This window comes from Brachypodium distachyon, chromosome 4 (genome assembly GCF_000005505.3).
Source record: "Brachypodium distachyon strain Bd21 chromosome 4, Brachypodium_distachyon_v3.0, whole genome shotgun sequence".
Classification (NCBI taxonomy): Eukaryota; Viridiplantae; Streptophyta; class Magnoliopsida; order Poales; family Poaceae; genus Brachypodium; species Brachypodium distachyon.
Window position 1 is genome coordinate 24,046,457 of NC_016134.3, and position 15,052 is coordinate 24,061,508.

Below are 15,052 nucleotides of genomic sequence, written 5' to 3' on the forward strand. Positions count from 1 at the left end.
CATGAAGGGGTCAGGAGTAGTGTCGCACCTAGCAAGCTCGAAGTCAGTGCATATAGTTTGTCTATAACAAGCCGCCCTCTTCTACCTCCTGATTTTTACCGTCGTTGATGCCATCGGTGAGGAGAAGTCTCAGACATGTAGCTTTCCTAAATAAGCCTCCTTAGGCTCCAGATCTGGGATTGTCACATCTTCTCTCCTCTTTGGCTATATGGTGGTAGCAAAGTGAAATGACATTGTTGGGGTATTTAGGAAAGAGGAGAGAAGAGGAGAGAAGATGTGACAAAAAAAATTCAATAATTTTCCAAGGACTTGCGAGACTATTTGGCTATATGGAAAATAGTCTGGCATAGATCCCCAGGACTTGCGAGACTATTTTTTTTTCAATAATTTTTCATGTCGAAATCCTCTTCGTAGGTGTTAATCAACGATGGTGTGTTCATCATACTATCTCCTGATGATGAAAGCAGGTGGGACCTATTGTATGCTCTCTTTTCAAATCGAGGGCATTAGTCTCATTTGCTTGTGAAGGCAAAGTCGAAATCTCTTATTGTATGCGGTGGCCCAAGAGCAGCCACTAACAACGAGATGGTCGAGACATGGCTGAGGTCCTCTTCGACCTCGTTTACTAGACGTCCACCCTGATGATGATTTTCTCATCATTTGTACTTACAGGAATCTTCCACAAATATCAGTGATTGGAGCTGACACTTCTTAACATCGACTTAGAGATAGTTATTTCTCAGTCATCTTAGAAATAGCAAAACTGGTATATTTATTACAGGAAAACATAGACTACGGCTAGTACTACCATGGATGCACTGGACTGAGAAGTGTACTAGTGCGTAGGAGTAGCACATTGCATGACTCGGGTATGTATCTATGACAAGAAAGTAATAAACGGATGTATTAAACTGGTTGTGGACAAGACCGATGCGTGTCATGTGTGGCTCACCACCCATAGTTGGATACATATTGTCCCCACGATAAATTAAGCCAACACGCCCTTGGGTGGTTTCCAAATATACCCAACCCAAGCAGATCCTTATCTCATCACCCGACCACAACTGCGTACCAGTGTATACTACAGACATACTACCACAATATTATCGTATCAATTTTAATTTCCGGTTTTAGTGTGTAAGTATATATAGATTGCCAGCCATCGTCTACTGTTGCTCCCTGACCACCACCAGCGCCGCCAAAGACCAGATGCTTGCTGCCCACCATGTTGCCCTACCATAAGCAACGACCACGTTTTCTGATACACTTTGTGTTTACCCCACCATTTGTGTTTGCCACAATGATATGTGTTGTACACAAATAGTGGTAGACATGGCTTAATGTGTGAAATGCATGTTGAATTGTATATAAGGATATGTGTTGTTTATACACAAATAGTGGTAGACATGGATTAACATGTGAAGTCTACAGGATGATATGTAGTGTACACAAACAGTGAAATACATGGGTTAATCGCTCATTAGGTCCTGTGTATGTCAATGGGTAGGATATGTGCTGGGAACACAACATGATTTAACTTCTTATTTTTGCCGGCACCCTCAAGGGATCAGACAGTTGTTAACATCGACTTAGAGATAGATATTTCTCGGTCACCTTAGAAATAGCAAAACCGATATATTTATTAGTGAAAAAACATAGACTACGGCTAGTACTACCATGGATGCATTGGACTGGGAAGTGCACTACTACGTACGAGTAGCACACTGCGTGTGCTCATGTGTGTATCTGTGAAAAGAAAGTTATAAACGGATGTATTAAATTGGTTGTGGACGGGATTGATGCGTGTCATATGCGTGGCTCACCACCCACGGTACATAGTTGGATACACATTGTCCCAGCGATAAATTAAACCAGCACGCCCTTGGGTGGTTTCCAAATATACCCAGCCCAAGCAAATCCTTATCTCATCACCTGGCGACAACTACGTACGAGTTATCTAAGCTAAAAATAAACCAAAACAAAAGTACATATATACACCAAATTCACTAAAAATAGTAACAACCATGCACTAGTCAATACAATAATCTGGTAAACAAATGATAGTCTAAACAGCATACTCCCCATAATAAAACCATAACAATCAAATGTGACTCACAAATTAAAGTCTGATCGAACAGAGGAAGCACAAATTAATGAAAACTCCTCGACAGGGACAGTTTTTTCAGAGGGACCGAAGCCAAGAGGAGTCAACTCAACAGTAAGAGTTTGAGTTGAGGTCCAGCGGAGGAGGAGGCACTATATAGGGCGTGATCTCACAGACGACCCTGTGGATGTGCACCTTGATTTTGTCCGCATCAAGTACCTCAAGCGCACACACGTCCGACTCCTCCAGGTTGTTGTGCATCGACAGTGCGCCCCACCTGGTGCTGAAGTCCGCCGAGCAGATGCCGCGGTGGCTCTGGTAAACATAGCTCACCTCTCATGTCGTGCCATGCGGATCCCACGGCGTCATCTGCATGTCCTTCTTCGGAAATCTGTTTTTCACCAACATGTATGGGATTATCTGCATATACATATATGCATACATTCATGGTTGATAACAATTAACCATGGAGTTGGATTATATGTTCTGTGTGAATGGATATATGATATATATGCTTCTTGAGAGGATCGGTAATAAGGCAGGTGTTGTTGATTTATTGTTGTTACCAGGTGGTGTATACTTCGGAGTATTTCTGTAACATCCCAAAAATTTCAAACTTTTAGATGTGCATTGCATCCATAAGCATCATGTCACAATTGCATATTTGAATTTAAATTTGAATCTCAAAAGGCTTTGGAAAGATTTTACTTCAATTTAAACCCTAAGGTTTACACCCATTTGAGCCTTGTATCTTCAAACCAATAGGGTTGATTTATAAAAGGGGTTCATTGCATAAATGAGTTATCCCATAATTTTTGGATAATTATTTGGAGTTGAAAAACTATTTTATTTAAATAGTTATATAGCCCTAAAGGCATTTATAGGGCAAATGTATTTTTAGATATTTTCTTTTGAAGGGAAATTTTGCCCAAATCAAACCGATGTTTTACTACTCCTTCCTCCCGCGGCAGCAAAAGGCACCGTAAAAAACCTCAACTGATATATGGAGTGTCCCCTTTCCGCCCCCAGTGCTAAGGACCTCTTTAGTAAGAATACTTTTTGCAAGTGATTAGCCGCAACAATATCCTAATTTGGAATTTTTGGCCACATATACTTTGGAATTTTTTGCTTGCCTCAAGCCTAATGTATATGTCCTACCTTGTTGCAATCTTGACCTTACACAATGATGATGTCTACTCTTCGTTTTTGTTCTTCTAGTTTGGCCTTTCGTAATGCCATATTCAGATAAGAAAGAGCCTCGTTAGGCCGCATCAAACTGTTGGAGCGATGACGCCGACGTCCAACGTCATGGCTCCTCCGACACCTAAATAATAATGTGCTTGAGTTGTTTTCGTCTTGCTACATGAAAATCATGAATACATTTTTTTTCGAAAAGGAGGTTGAAACCACCGGACCATGAATGCATTTATAGATGAATCAATAAATTGATTAACTTATCTCTCTCACCACCATCCATCAGTTATTTCATCGCACTAGTATGTTTGTCTTGAGAGCTAGCAAAGGTTCGATCGTGGAACATAAATGTGATCGATTTCGAGTCATACTTAGGCTCTTACAAAGAAGAGAGAACGGACAATCTTAGATATAGTAACAACATCTCGAACAAGTGGTTTCTTAGCCTTGTTACTAACACCTAAAAAATATATATAATATATTATAGTTGGTCTCACAAGCCTTAATTTCCTAGTCCCCGCGCGAACCCCACGCACGGAAAAAGCAGCAAAACCAGCTCTCCACGCACGCACGACGCAAGCAAAACCAGAAAAAAAACCAACGCAAGCAAAACAAAAACCACCGTGAGAGAGCACGTACTTCGCCTCCTCCCCTCCCGCACGACGCCTGAAAAAACCACCAGGCCCAACCCGCTGCCGGCGGCCGGATCCGGTCTCCAGACCGCCGCGCCGTAGCAGGCTCCTGCCCGAGCTACTCCCCTCGCTGCCGTGCCGCCGCCTCCCTCTGTGCCTGTCGCCGCCGCAGTGCGCGTGCCCCTTCCCCAGCCACCACCACTTTCGATCGAGGATTCGACGGCGGCGCTCAGGTGAGTGCTCTCCGGCCATCCTCCTCCTTATCCCCTCCTCTCTGGCTCCCCGGCGGTTCGCCCCCATCCCTCCTTCCATTCCCATCTCTCTCGGATGCAACTCCATCTCCCCGTGCAAACCACCTCCATTGGAGCGCATCCTCCTTATCTCCTCTCCCCCCATGGCTCTCTCAACCCTAATGGATCTCTCGTCGTGCCATGCGGCTCTCCCCAATGGATCTCTCGTCCTGAAACGGACGTCGTGTAGTCTTCACGGACACACGGTAGACCGTGAGATCGGCAGGGCGCAGGCTTCGGCCCAGCTGAGGAAGGGCTTCTTCGACCACATCCAGAACAACTGCTCCCGAGTTTACATGCCTGTACATTTTGTTTCAGATCAGTAGATTTTTAGAGGTCCAATGATTATAGTTTCTCTATAAATTTTGGTTGAAGATCAACAGATTTTGCTTCAGATCAGCAGTTTTTGGTTGGGAGTAATCTGTTGTATAATTACGGTTGCATCCAGACATCGCGTCAAGCACGGCGATAATGTCCAAGGATTCTTGCTCCCTTCTTTTATGTAGCGGGCTGCAGAAATTCGGCTGTCTTCCTCAACTCTACCAACGAACACTGCCTCCGCCATGCCAACAGTTTTATCTGTGATCATGGCTGCTGGATCACATCACTCGTCTTTGTCTCGGCAGGTTTTCAACTGGAGCATAACATAATTTGGTTTCCGTTTTCCATCTGTTTTTGTACTTAACTACCATATGATTTTTTGCAGGGAGCTAACACAAAGAGAATGACTGCAGCTGAGGATATGGCTGGCATGGATGTTCTTTGCAGTTATAAAACTGGAACTTTGATCCTGAATAAGCTTACCATGGACAAGAACCTCATTGAGGTGAAAAGTGCAACTCCTTGTGTTCTTGTTCTGGTTTAGATATCTGAAGAAAATAAATTCAACCCGATTTTTAGAAAGAGGAATCACTAAGGACCAAGTGATTCTCACGGCTTCTAGAGCGTCTCTAACTGAAACCAAGATGCCATTGATGCTGCACTTGTTGGGATGCTAGCTGATCCAAAAGAGGTAACGTGCTTTACTACAGTGACATATCATTAGTTTGCTTATATGGAAATGATTGTTTGTCCATATATATTCTCATGCAGGCACGTGCTGGTATTCAAGAAATTCAGTTTCTACCATTCAATCCTACTGATGAAAGAAAGGCATTAACATAGATTGATGTTAATGGCAAAATGCACCGTGTTAGTAAGGGCACACCTGTCCGTCAAAAGTAAGGGCACACCTGTCCGTCAAAAGTAAGGGCACACCTGAGCAGGTACCACGAGAATGAACTGCTTGTATGTCGTCATCCTATCCTAGCTTTGCTAATATAAGTAATAATCAAGAGATTGCTATAAACCCAATGAACTGACTGCAGATTTTTCGCCATGTTCACAACTCGTCAGAGATAGAGAAGAGGGTTCATGAGATTGTAAATTTGCAGAGCGTGGGCTTACATCGCTTGTTGTAGCTTATCAGGTGAGAAAGAATGATATCAAAAAATGTTAGCCCAGTTTCACTCGATAGTAATGTGTTGAATTTTTTCTAGATTTCTTGAAGTTGTGGTTAATTATGTGTTGTGTCGCTTGCATGTACAACCCTGCACTCTGTGGACCTTCCCAAATTACGCCCCAAGTCCATGTGAAAATGAGATAACCTCCTAAATCGGACATGAGCAGGACATTAGTCAGGTTAGTTAGAAAACTATAGAGGCATGTGAGACAAACAATTTATTATTGTTGCAGGATGAAGGGAGTAGCTGACTCTTGATTTTTACTGTTTTTCCTTTTCCATTTGGCAATCAGATGTTGTATCCTTCCCATGACACTCTTCGAATTGTCCTGCTTATCACATTGTGCAGTCTGACAAATTATTGTGCTTTCGTGCCTTGAAGTAGACAGAAAAGGTCGATGAGAGCCAAAGAGAAGTCAAGTAGTGGCATGACATATTGACATGCTTGGCAAGAAAAATAACGGAACTCTAAGACAAAGAGCGTATTTTTCTCAATGCGCCAGGGAAAAGAAAAGGTGCGGGCGTGCCCGTGTACTAGTGTACACAAATAAAGAAAGACAAAGTAGGGAAACATGTATTTTATTAATTTCATGTAGAGAATGGAATTACAAGTTCCCTATAAATAATGCGCTCCATGTGGCCTGCTAGCACGGCCAACATGACATGGGCGATTGCGGTTTTTTGGTTCACAGGGCTCCGGAAAGCTCCTGCTTAATTACGTCCGCAGGTCAAGCCTGCAGACCCCCTCCAATTAAGCTGCTGCAATGATGTCGTCTTCAAATCTTGTCTTCTCCCTGTGTTTGGTGTGGAAGATGGTGGTGATGAAGAGGAAGAGGGGTGGTACGACCTCCGTCAAAGCTAAGCCATGACTGTTCGACCGTGCAGGTGCCGAACAGCGTGCTCCGCCGTCTTGTTGATGTACGATGAAGTGTCCAACTGACATGCGCCTTGTCAGCTAGACAGGTTGATGAAGTGGCTTTCGCCTCGTCGGTACCCAGCCTGTAAAATGTCCGCCTCGTCGGACCAGACAAAATGCCTTGCCTTTGTCTCTTCGGTGCCCAGCAAGAGCATGTGATGTGGTGATGTACTTCATCGGTACACGACATGCCGGTGGAGTGGATTCGCCTTGCCGGCGTTGGGGAAGACGCTTGGATGCCGGAATGCCATCGGCAATGCGGATGAGGGAGTAGACTTCATGTTGAAGACGATGATGTAGGTGCAAGAGACCTCGCCATGAGTCAATGAGGGATGCGCCAAAGCGGGCGCCATGTAGCGGTGTCTCGATGGACACGGCGTAGGAGGCCGCCATGAGTAACGGCATGCTGATTCAAAATTGGTGACGAGTGCGGCAATGCGGGCGCCGTGTGTGGCGGTGTCTCAGCGGACACCACGTAGAAGGGCGCCGCCACGAGCGGCAACGGCTAGGGCCGCAACAACCTGTGAAAATGGCGCCAAGACGGCACCAGCTATGGTGGTGTCTTAGCGGACATCACGTATAAGGCCGCCACGAGTGGCGACGTTTATACCTGTGAGGCGGGCGCCATGTGTGGCAGGTCTCCTCGGACACCACGGAAAAGGCCGCCACGAGCGGCGGCATATTGATGCTAACCTGTGAAGGATGCGCCAAGATGGGCGTCCTGTATGGCGGTGTCTTGGCGGACACTAGGTGGAAGGATGATAGGGGTAAAGGTGCCCGATCTTTCGATGAGAAGATAGCTATCGATTTTTGGGTGGATGTCGCCGTTGACGAACCGGCTACAAACGTGCGAGACGTTGCGCCTTAGCGATCGCTACACAACCTTCCGAGGTTATTGACCTTGCTACACAACCTTCCGAGGTTATTGACCACGCCGGAGTTAGATCAACCTGATCACAAAGGATCAATCCCTGCATGCAACCGAAGAACAAGCAAGAATTATAGATGTAATCAAGATATTGCGAATAAAGGTGAAGCTTTATTGATGGGATTCTGCAAGCGCGTAGTACAGAAGGTCGATTTGACACTTGTGCCTATGGCGAAGAGTAGCAAATAGCTAAGTTTTAAACTAAACAAAATCTAAGTCTAAACGACGACCTAACGGGGGTATATATGGAGGACTAGAGGGGTATGCGGCCAGCCTTGGGAAAGAAGGCCGAAACCCACTCTAGGTTGGTTTCCTTCACCTATACGGACTCTAAAAGTTCAGCCCATGTATGTGGACGAAAATTACATGGGCCTAGCCCAAACTTAAGAGGTGACGCAGCACCATATAATTATGTGGACGAAAACATGAAGGGAAAAGCTCTATATTTCGCCCACGTCTTCATCTCTCATTATGGTGGCTTCAACGTTCTGAAATCTCCTGTTGCGGCGCCATCTTCAATCCTCACACGCTTGCTGTCTTCATCTCCATGCGTGATCATGCTCCAATGCTTGTCCCTCTCATCCATGCTAGGTCCATCATTCCTAAGTGTGACAAACACATTTGATTAGGCAACATCATATTCTCATGTATGTGAAGAATCGTTCCAAGAAACGAAAGTACCTGATAATTAAATTGGCGTGCGCGAGCTCTTGTGATAGGTCCTTGTAATGTGACAGTAGGTGCTGCGGGTGTATCAACATGTGGGATGTCCTCATCAAAGGATGTCGCGAGCCGTGAATGTATTAGCATGGTGATAACCTTTGAAAAGTGCGCCGAAATAGGCGCCGTCAGCTGCGGTGTCTCAGCAACACCACGTAGAAGGCCGGCATGAGTGGCAGCGTCTAGCACGATGTCGGGTCGGTGAAGGATGTGCCAAGCCGGGCGCCTTGTATGGAGGTGTCCTGACGGACGCTTGGTAGAAGGCCGCCATGAGCGGCGGTGTCACGACGCCGGGTTGGTGAAGAATGCGCCAAGACAGGCGCCCTGTGTGGCAGTGTCTCAGCGGACACCACGTCAAAGGCCCCGCAGACTTGTGAGCCGACGGGCGCCTCCCGCCGACACAGACAACATGTACGAGATGTCGCCAACAACTGTGCCGCTACCGGCGGCAGTGTTCAAATGGACGTCAGCTAGCTTGTAGATGAAGACGTTGCCCTGTTCAACAAAATAGAGTTCCGCCTGAGGCGCGCGCTGTGTAGACGTCACCCACGTCCGCACCATCGCACACGATGGTGCCCAGGCGGACGTTGATGGGCCGTTGATGAAGACAGCGCCCGCGTGATGTGGTGCACGTCGAGCATGACGATGCTCAGGCGGACACCGGTTGGCTATTGATGAAGACGACGCCTCGCATTGTGCGGGTGTCAGAACGTGGTGCTCGTCCTTAGTGTGGTGCCGGGCGGACGCCGGTTGGTTGTTGACGAAGACGACACCTTGAATTGTGCGGGCGCCAGAACGTGGCACACCTCCATGACATGGCGCCAGAAAGGTGGTCGCGGGCACCATGCGGCCAAGCTCCGGAGATGGCATCGTCGTCATTGCTTGAAGCCGTGAGCTTTGCAGCCACGGCCTGGTCCTCCTCTGCATGGGAACGAGAGATTATAGGACATGATATTAATTACCTTCATGTGTGCATGTGTCGACGGTTGGGTGGGTGTCCGGAAACAAGCCGGCCGCCTCCACACCATTGCGGACATGCGGGGCGACTACGTGTGACAGCCACCGCTATCTTCACGCGGCGATACTCATCACGGGCAGCAGAGTGCAGGAGGCCGTCGAGACGGCTCAACCGGCATAGTGGCCCTGTCCCCGGCATGGCCGCTGACCGTGCGACGGTGGATTCCGGAACGTCAGCTCGGCAACATCTACATCTGCCTGTGCCCAATGCATGTATCGAGTGCCCGCGTTCTTCTCATGTTCTCCATCCATGTGAACCTGGTTGGTGCTGCTGCTAGGCATGCGTGCTCTCTCTTTCGTAGCCCTCGTGGTCGACCTGCGCCTCCAGAACACACCTGGTAGATAGAGTACCATACCTGCGCCTGGCAGCCTCATCGGTCTTTTCATGTTCAACCGGACCTGCGCCTGGTCCTCCTAGGCGTCAAGGACGGCGTGACGGTGATCACAACCACGTTGCAAGGTGGTCGCGTAATCACGCCGCCAAGCTCCAGAGAAAACGGCCCCTGCCTACATCTCCATGGCAAGTGTCGTGTGTGTACAACCGCGCTGTGGTCAGCGCGGCCGGCGAGCAGCACCACCGTGCTACCTCTTTCGCTTCGCTGCTCCTTGATCTGTGCGTCTCATTGCTGGTATGGCAGGGATGTCGCGTCCTAGATACACAAGGGCAAAAGATAGATGTATTAAGTAAGTCATAAGCTGACCTGATTAGAGGTGGAGCTACGGCCGCGTGACTCCAGGGCCCGATCGTGTGTTGTGGCGATCGCCGCCGGCCTGGGCGCGTCGTGCGCTGCCCTGGGCCTGGCTCTCCTTCGGTTCTTCATCTCCTGTTCGCCCTTGTACATGCATGCTCATCCCCTGTCAGCCAGCTAGCGGCGACGGGCGAGACGGCATGGCGTCCGCCGCCAGGCGCTGCCCAGCCCGCGTCAGCTTCCTCTTATGCCCTGGGTCTCCTCGCGCGTACGTCTGGCATGACGTACTGCGCTTCCTTCAAGTGCCGCTAGGGCCTGCGTCCTCCCCCTATCGTCTTGAGATGACTTGCTATTTATAGGCAACGGGTTAATTAGCTAGCAGGGCATCGCGTGCTCCACGCGGCCGCTCGGCCGGCCTCCCGATTTTCTAGTTTTGTTTGTTTGAAACAGATAGAGACTTCCTCGTTTAAACCATAGTTATCTCTTTGTATGCTTATCCAGGGTGGGCTCGCCGATCGCACGACGCAAGCGCGCACAGACGACCCTTACGTGTGGACCATGGCCACTGATGCACCACATGATCGATCAATTCCCTGTGCAAGTACATGTGCATGTCCAGCATGCACGTACAATAATTCATATTGCACACCATCTCTTGTAGCTTGCTGACGCATGCACACACTTGATATTTCTTCTTTTTTATATAACGCATGCACAAGTACGCTAACTTGCGCCAGGCTCTCTTCTTGGCTCTCTGCTTGTGTTGATCTAATTTTGCGCCGAATTTTGATACAAAATCTCGTCAAACATGACAATTAGTACAAATCTTATGGCTACACATGTTATAACTTTGACTACCTGGCGATGGGTAAGAACCAATAACAATTTCTTGTGAAAATTCCTCATCATCATAATTCTTTTTTTCTGTAATTTTGGGTTGTGGTCCAAACATCCTCAGGTCCAAATTCCAGTGCTGTATAAACTCTAGAGGCAGTGTTGCTATCTATGTTAAGAGCTACTATTTCAGCATGATGCTCTTTTTTTTGCCTATGGCTGCATAATAGAAAATGGGAAATGAAATTTTTGTTACATGAATTATGGTCCCAACTGTAGCAATATATTGAGAGAAACATAATAACATATTGATTTTTTATTGTTTGTAGTTTCTCTTCGTATTGGATGAGAATCGCTAGAAGTAAACCGTTTTTATTTTCATTTATGTAATACAGTACAAATCAAGTTTTTATTCTCCTGCTCTCATTTTGTTTGTCAACTTTCATTAGTGATCTTTATTTTCGTCACCCGGTTGCACATAAACCACGAAAGCATTGGAGCTGTTTTATTAAGATCTAAATGACATCCCCACTCTCTCCTTTTCCACATTATGTCATCGGATTAGAAAACTGGGACTTCTTCTCTTCAAAACTCATCAGAAAAGAAAACTACATGAAATTCATCAGAAAAAAATTACATATGTATTCTCCTTATCAAAACTATCAGAAACAAATATATCTTTGGCTTATTATTATATTGCACGCGGTGAAATACGCAGTCAAGAATCGCACATGAGTTTGTCAGTCCGTAGCAACGCACAGGCATTCCGCTAGTATAAGTAACAACCCTTCCTCCAATAGTACTTTAGTCGTTACTTACTTCTTGGTATGCGTGTAGTACTAGTTTCTCTAGAAAAAAACACACTACTTCTTTTCTCTTCTACTTTATACAGCCACATCATCAAATTTTGACATATCATCATATTACTGACTCATCTTATTGGAGATGCTCTAACGAATACACGTGATTTGATTTCAGATATGCAGGATTTGGTCTCTCTTTAACAAGGTAGATTAGTGGCTCAAAGGTCAAGCATGTTTTTTTTTCGAAAAGGAGGGAAACCATCGGCCTCTGCATCAATCAATGCACACAGCCATCATATTATTAAAGTTCAGCACAACATCATCATCAAAAGTTACATCTCAAAAGTAAAACAAGAGACCAAGAATCAGCCAGCCACGAGTCTAAGCCCGGCACGCCACCAAAACTGGTTGTAAAATTCCAGTGCTACGATCTCCATTCAGCTGCATGCACCCAAATTCCATAGACTCCTTGGCCACCATCGGAAGCAGTAGGGACCAGGTACGGAACCAGTGTGTTGCCCGAAAAATAACCTGCAAGAAATTGGAAACTTTCTTTTTGTTAAACACCAAATCATTACGACAATTCCAAATGGACCAACAAATCGCACAAGAACCAACAAGTATGAGCGATTTAAGAGATTTCCCCATCCCATTAAGCCAGCGTCCAAACCTGTTCGTGATACAAGAGGGAAGGTGGGAGATTAAAAGTCACAAAGACAGTTCTCCAAACTAAACGTGCCATCGGACACTCAAAAAACAAGTGGTGTATTGTCTCATCTTGATCACAAAAAACACATTTTTGGCAACCATGCCGGTTCCTTTTGGCCAAGTTATCTTTAGTAAGCATAACACCACGACAAAGGAGCCATGCAAAAAAAAATATTTTTAGGGGAATCTTGAGTTTCCAAATCATCTTATGACGAAATTGACAATCATCGTTAATAAGGACCTGATTAAGGGATTTCACGGAAAAAAAAGCCCGGATGTACAACACCCAAGAGAATGAATCTGGTCGGTTTACAAGCTGGACTGAAACCAGTTTATCACATAACTCCTCCCAAGCAGTCAACCTCGCACCAACAATGATCCTCCTAAAAGCAATGTTTGGAGGCGTCACATTCAACACCTCAGCAACAGAGGCCTGTCGGTTGGTCGCAATACAATGAGGGAAGGAAATTGTCTTTAAGGGCCACACACCCCAACCATCTATTTTCCCAAAAGTGTACTGCGAAACCACAATTGATAGAGAACAGCACATGAGGACAAAAAATACTCTCGCACACGCAACAGGCCTTTCCAAAAGGGGGAGTCTGATGCCCTCATTGTAACCTGAGAAAGAGTTTTACCATAGAGGTACTTATTACGAAGCAACTCGAACCACAACCCTTCTCCATTCTAAATTTTAAACAACCATTTTCTCAACAGGCAGATGTTTTTAACCTCAAGGTTCTCGACCCCAAGTCCACCTTGGTCCCGGGGCCGACAAATGACATCTCACTTGGCCGGTCTATACTTACGTTTATGTTCATCGCATTGCCAAAAGAACCGTGAGCGGTAAAAATCTAATCGCTTCGCAACTCCCTTTGGTACCTCAAAAAAGGACATCAAAAACATGGGCAAACTAGTGAGAACAGAATTAATCAAGGTCATTCTGCCACCACTAGAGGGGAGCTTTCCTTTCCAGCTACTAAGCTTTTTCTGAAAACGATCCTCAACACATTTCCACTCTTTATTTAACAACTTACAGTAGTGAATCGGGATCTCAAGATATCAAAATGAGAAAGACCCAACCCGACACCCAAACAGTTGCATATATTGAGCCTCACAATTTTTAGCTTGCCCAAAACAGAAAGTTTCATTCTTGTGGAAGTTGATCTTCAAGCCAGATAGTTGCTCGAAGACACACAAGAGCAACTTCAGATATTTGCTTCCATGTCATGATTTAAAAAGATAATATCATCGGCATACCGAAGAATAGAAACCCAACATCCACTAGATGGGAAACAACGCCAGTTAACTGACCACTCTCCTTAGCGCGCTCAACGAGGACTGCCAACATGTCAGCAACAATGTTAAATAGAACCGGGGATAAGGGATCCCCCTGGCGCAACCCTTTCTTTGTTTGGAAGAAATGCCCAATGTCCTCGTTAACCTTAACACCGACACTACGACCCTTCACAACATCGTCAATCCAACCACACCACCTATCATCAAAACCTTTCATCCGAAACACTTGCTGAAGGAATGACCAATTAACTTTGCCATAATCTTTCTCAAAATCAATTTTAAAATTACTCCATCCAACTTCTTATTACCATGTGATATGTAAAATGTTTTTTTTACCATTAATTCCGATGCAACTTGTTATTATCTGAAGCCCTGTCCGAGCAGTGAATTAGTACTAACATGTAACGCACCGTACGTGTGCTCTCATCATGCCTCTTTGGAATATGTACTCTATCGTTGTAGCCTAAATAAATAGCCCAGCATCAGCATGTTTTAGCTACACGTGACGACGAACTAGTACTCTAGACAGTCCAAGCTTACATTTTCCTTTCAGTAGGAGAGAAATAAGAGTGGATGAGTTAATGAATATTGAATAGCTACATCGTCTGGGAATAGGATGCGCCGTGAATACCAGATGAATCAAGTTGCTCATGCGTGACTTGTTGGGCCCCCGAGCGTGCGCGCTTGTAACCATGTTGCTGTGATGTTTCAGATTAAGAGCCACGCAACGAGCTACTACAGATTGAGAGACTGTTAATCGGCCATTCCCTCAGCAAATGCTTTTGCCAGTGTACCATACACATACAAGGTATGTTAGTCTGGTTGTCTTCACTCATGTACTTTTTGTATTTTCATCTCGTTTTGAAGGAAAACTGGTCAAGTCTCTAGCTGAATTCATTTGCTATGTCTTTGCTTTCTTCACGTGTTGGGCAGGTTGCCGTAAGCTGACAGATCAAGAACCAGTGATAGAAGGAAACCAAGATTGCGAAGAAGGCTGCTTTGAGGTCGCACGATGAAAACTAAGGAGGATGACCAGGAGGTGCAGTCCTGCATGCCGATGAAATGGAGGACAACACTGAAACCATACTAGTAGTGAAGGACATTGAAGCGTGTCGGGAGTTTCTAGTTGTTGTCAATTTGGCGCAACTGCCGGTGTGTCCTTCAGTCTCTCATATGATAGTCGTAAAACTTTACTTTATGTCTGTGGTTCTTGTATATTCTGGGGGATGTTTCAGCATTTGTATTTGGAGCTCTGCAGCCACTATAAATCCCATCTGACTGTCTGTCCACGGAGCCCACGGCCCAGTTGCCCAGCGTCACTCTCTTACTTGATTTTCTTGGAGGTGATGAAGGCCGGCAAGCAAGCTGACTCGCTGTACGCGGCGATAGGACCGATCGATGCCTGGCTGCGGCGGCG

General features: G+C 46.0%; 1 long non-coding RNA gene across 10 annotated transcripts; it reads left to right on the forward strand.

Annotated features, from left to right (window-relative positions):
• Positions 1-3,800: 3,800 nt before the first annotated feature.
• LOC100823500 lies at positions 3,801-6,082 on the forward strand. Of its 10 annotated transcripts, none has more exons than XR_002966023.1 (4): positions 3,802-4,846; positions 4,927-5,485; positions 5,588-5,900; positions 6,015-6,082. It is a non-coding gene; the product is annotated as an uncharacterized LOC100823500 (long non-coding RNA). The 10 variants fall into 10 exon arrangements; XR_001407599.2 differs by having other exon boundaries at positions 3,803-4,846; positions 5,588-5,688; positions 5,846-6,079; XR_002966025.1 differs by having other exon boundaries at positions 3,803-4,846; positions 4,927-5,046; positions 5,121-5,485; positions 5,588-6,079.
• Positions 6,083-15,052: the final 8,970 nt, after the last annotated feature.